A 5602-nucleotide genomic window follows, 5' to 3' on the forward strand; every position below is an offset into this window, starting at 1 on the left:
CATGGACGCGCCTGGCTACGTCCCATTTGTTTATTAGCTGGGAAGTTACTAAAGGCTGCAGCTAGTAGTGCTTACAGTAGAACCTTGACAATAGAACAGTTTAGAGGGATTCATTAATACCCTGTTACCCTGAGGAAGGTGCTTATTCCGGAGCTCATATTATTACATATAGTGCTACTGTACCTAACTTGCTTCTCTGATTTGGGAGGGGGGACATCTATGTGCCGAATGCAGGTCCGTGCTCAAGAATGGGGGGGGTGAAATAAAGCAGGGATCCCCAACCTTTTGAACCCGTGAGCAACATTCACATACAGGGCTGCCATAAAAAATTACGGGGGCCCCATACAATAATTTTTTCACCCCACCCATCCCACTGGTGGTCTGTGCCCGCCATATAAGATAAAAAAAATGGTGGCCCACGGCCCCCTACAAGTTCAGTGAAACTTACGGTTTTGTGTTCCTCCTTCTCTTTCTCTGTTCTTTTCCGTCGTGACTTCTTCGTTTTTTTCCGACACAGCTTCTTTGTTCTTTTTCATTGTGTCATCTTCATTCTTCTCCGGAGCAGTATCTTCAGCAGCATGGCCGGGCCCCCCTGAGAGCCAGAGATCTGCAGGGCCCAGGACGATAGTCACCCCTGTGCAGGGCCGCCATCAGAAATCGCAGGGACACATACGACAAAATTTCCTGGGCCCCCTACAGGTCCACCTACAGGTCCAACCCCCACCACACAGTAAAAAGAAAAACATTGGTGGCTAGAGTTCTCACATGTAAATAAAAAAATATTGCTGGTCAGGGCCCCCTCATTGAAAAAAACATTTGTGGTCAGGGCCCCCCATTAAAAAATATTAGTGATTAGGACCCCACATGGGGAAAAAAATTGGTGCCCAGGGCCCCCCCCCCCACATATAAGAAAATTGGTGGTCAGGGCCCCCCTTAAACATCCATGTAAAAAAACTTGACCCCCCCAAAAGTTTAAAAAAAATTGGTTTGGCCCCCCTGCTGTCAGTGAGCTGCCAACTGAACTGAACAGAAGGGAGGAGGGGAGCACAGGTGGCTGCATCTTCTAACAGTGACAGCATTTTCTTCCCTTATTGGTCACAGAATTTCAAGTCCTGGTAAAGCTACATGGTGATTGGATGAGCTGGAGGAGAAGTTCAAACCTCAGCTATCCAATCCCTGAGCAGCTCAACGATTTTGTTACAACAGCGCCACCTGCTGGTCATTTTCCCACCAGTCTGACCAGCAAGTAGTCAAGGAAGTTGTCAGGAGAAAGAAAGAGGCTGCTCTGATGTTCTTAGGAAAGATGTGAGAAAGGTTTCTAATTTTATTCCTAAGCAGAAGAACATCAGCCTCTTTCTTTCTCCTGACAACTTCCTTGACTACTTGCTGGTCAGACTGGTGGGAAACTGACCAGCAGGTGGCGCTGTTGTAACACAATTCATTCATATTAACAGTACATGTATCCCTTAATATCTTGCAATTAAAAGAAAATAAATAATGAATGTACATTGCAGAAGTGCCTAGAAGAGCCCCCTCATCAATTTTACATTCGCTTATTTTTAAGGTTCACTTATCCTTTAAGTCTCTAACATTTAGCTGAATCGAATATCATATCTCATCCACATGGGAAGAACGGCTTTGAAGACTATTCTGATTTCAGTCGGTGGACTATAGGGAGAACTATGCCCAGGAACTGCTTCACACTATGAGAAACAATAAAACACAGGACAGTCCAATTAAAATAAAGGGGATAATGTGCAGGAATAGTAATAAGCTGAGAAATCAATGGCACAACCATTAACAGTAACAACAACTCATTGTGCCAGTTACCTTAGATCCTTTTGGACTTTAACATTGGTCTTTCCCTTACCTGCTGAGTATCTAAACTCTACACCAATCCCTCGGGGATTCTAGGATGGGATTGACATACTAGAGACATGACCAACGGCATTTACATGTATCGATTTTAGAGAATTGTCTTTTCACCATTCGATAAACATCAGAGGGAAAACATTTTACTTAGAAAAATATTATTATTATTAGTAGTAGTAGTAGTAGTAATAGTAGTAGTATTATTGTTGTTGTTATTGTTGATATAATTATTATTTGTCCCGTTTTGCTTTGCAGAAATATTTGCAAATTTCCCACTACATTTGCTGCAGAAAAATTATTATTATTATATAGACAATGTTTATGTGCGTGACTATTCTGACGCGCGGCCAAATTTTTTTCCAACGTGGCAAACTTTTTTCACCGCAGTTTTGCCAGATGTATTCGCCAGCGGCAAAACGTGGAAAATTGACCGTGAATTTGCGCCTACTGAATTTATTCGCCCATCACTAATTATTATTAATACTACTCTCTGTTAATTAGGTAGAGATGTTCTGCATCTACTATAGAGAAACCTGCTACTACCCTCAATGCCATTTGCTGGACTGTACTACATGCTCACAATGCCTTGCATAGAATGATAACTAACGATAAACAGTTTTTATTATAAATATTGTTTATTAGCAGGTATAAAGGGTTTGTTCACTTTTATATTAACTTTTAGTATGATGTAGAGAGTGATATTCTGAGACAATTTGCAATTGGTTTTAATTTTTTATTATTTGTGGTTTTTGAGTTATTTAGCTTTTTATTCAGCAGCTCTCCAGTTTGCAATTTCAGCAATCTGGTTGCTAGGGTCCAAATTCCCCTAGCAACCATGCACTGATTTCACTAAGATAAGAGAGGCCTGAATAGAAGGATGGTTAATAAAATGTAGCAGTAACAATAAATTTGTAGCCTTACAAACATTTGTTTCTTTTTAGATGGGGTCAGTGACCCCTATTTGAAAGTTAGAAAAAGTCAGAAGAAGAAGGCACCAATGGAAAAGTTGATTAGAATTAGCCATTATGTGACATATAGTGATGGGCGAATTTGCGCCGTTTCGCTTCGCTGAAAAATTCGCGAATTTCGCGCGAAATTCGCGAAACGGCGAAAAATTAGCGAAACTGCGCCGGCGTCTCGTTTTTTACGCCGGCGCCCATGTTTGACGCCGGCGCCCGTTTTCCGACGCCGGCGCCCGTTGTTGACGCCGGCGCCCGTTTTTTTCGAGAAAAAAAAATTTGACGCCGGCGAATTTTTTCCGCGAATTTTCGCGGGCGTTTCGCAAATTTATTCGCCTGCCGCGAATCGCGCAAATTCGCCGCGAATTCGCGCCTGGCGAATAAATTCGCCCATCACTAGTGATATACTACTATTTAGACGTGAAGTGCCGCTTTAAGCCAAGCTGTTATTACACATTGACCCCATATCTGGGTTCATAGGTCCAAAGGATTTCAGATAACAGAGTCTGCTCCTATTGTTATAAATCCCCCACTAACTTGTTACTGAATTTAAAGGAGAACTATAACAAAAAAAATTATTTAGGGGCCCATTTACTTAGCTCGAATAGCTAAGGAATAGAATAAAAAAAACTTTGAATTTCGAATGATTTTTTTTAGCATTGAATGGGCTACTTCGACTTTCACCTACGACTTCGACTTCGAATCGAACGATTCAAACTAAATATCGTTCGACTATTCAATAGTCGAAGTACTGTCTCTTAAAAAAAAACTTCGACCCCCTACTTTGCCACCTAAAAGCTACCGAAGTGCCATGTTAGCCTATGGGGAAGCTCCCCATAGGCTTTTTAATGTTTCTAAATACAATCAATTAACAATTCTGTACTTTTTCGGAAATAATCAAGTTTATCTTCACTATTCCTCTCTCAGCATCTGTTTCTCTTCATTCTGTCTTAATGTGGCAGTTGGATGTCAGATAATCATTGACAGTTAGATCCAATATATCTTATAGGGGGGCTCCTTTTGCCTAGAAGATGTATTAGAGGTCACTCTATTAATCACCAGACATCATGTCTCTCTACATGCAGGACTTGTGCAAAAGGCAGTTATTTTGTTAGATTTTGTTTGTACTGGAATCAGTTATTTGAGTGAGTGCTAATACATCTGCTAGGAAAGAAAGCCCCCCTATAAGATATATTGGGTCTAACTGTCAATGAATATCTGACACCCAACTGCTGCATGAAGAGAGAATGAAGAGAAACAGATGCTGAGAGAGGAATAGTGAAGATAAACTTGATTAGTTCAGAAATGATGCAGAATATTTAATTGATTGTATTTGTTACTTCAGTATGATGAAGCTTATATTAAATTTACATTTTCATGATAGTTCCCCTTTAAATAAAAGGATTATAACTTGAAAACACTGACAACTTAGGCAAATGTGTAACCTTAATACAGGTTCTCCCCCTTTACACTAGTAAATGCCAGAAATATAACATTTTAATGCATTCTCACAACCCCAACTGTCAGTTCAGTTGGAAAGTGATTAGAGAAGTGCAAGTGCCAGACACAGTGCGCTACACTCAAGTGGCCAAGAGAGGGCGATGTTGACCAGGAGAATTACTGCCTTTTCCTCGCAGTCGCTCCAGTGTGCTCCAATTGTTTATTGTGTGATGTTTAGGCAGTGGTGGTGCCCTCGCATCTGACATCAATTCTAATTGTGAACAAAAGTTGTCTGATTGGTGTAAATGAGAATATCAAAAAGAAATCCCTGTGAAATCAGCCACATGTTTAGCATTGCCAGGGAGTGTTTCATATGAGCTGACACTCTATATGTATGTGATGGACACACTGGCTGCTTTCAAGCCAATACTTTTATTTTCTGCATTAATGTAACAGGCTGCCTGGCTGAAGGGAATAAATATGGGAGGAAAAACCCCAATTGGAAACATTTAGAAGTAACATATAGGGGTGGGGTGTATATACAGGTATATAGGTGTGTGTATATTTATATATATATATATATATATATATATATATATATATATATATATATATATATATATATATATATATATATATATATATCCCTATCCCCCCCCCCCTTAAATCTCTACTTTTTGGGATTTGGTAGCGGATTAATGACTAAATCTAAAACGAGACCCAGTACAAGTTACACCCTGACGTCACAACTGAGTGTTGCGTCACTGCTGATCTCACCTTCTCTGTATAGACTGTAAGTAAGAGATTAAAACGAGCTCATCAGGCGGTGAATAGTGAAATATTCATGTTGTGCCCCGGGGGTTCAGTTGTCACACAAACACCTCCCATGTCCCTCAATGCGCCGGTCGCAGTCTGAACAAACGATTTGCTTCTGCTTTGTCGCAAGTAGTGAAACGTCCTTTTTACTTTTGTATCAACCGCAAATATAAAGACAAATCTATTACCCTGATCTTGTGTTGAAATAAAGGAGACAGAGCTGATCATATTATTATCGTTAACGAAAAAACTCAACTAAGAGCAAAATAAAATATAAATAAAAACATGTGAGTGAATTCAGTCGCCGGTAATTCAAACACAGTCGCCACTGACCCTTTTTATTTACACAAATAGATCTGTAAACTCCTGCTACATTTTATATCACTAAATAGATATTTTCGTTATTTTACAGAACCCAAAATATACCCATTAAAACTGTAAAAACAAATACAATCAGCGATTTTCTCTTTTCCTTTTTTTGTTTATAGACTGAAGCCAGAATAAAATCGGAAGAT

This window comes from Xenopus laevis, chromosome 5S (assembly GCF_017654675.1).
Source record: "Xenopus laevis strain J_2021 chromosome 5S, Xenopus_laevis_v10.1, whole genome shotgun sequence".
Classification (NCBI taxonomy): Eukaryota; Metazoa; Chordata; class Amphibia; order Anura; family Pipidae; genus Xenopus; species Xenopus laevis.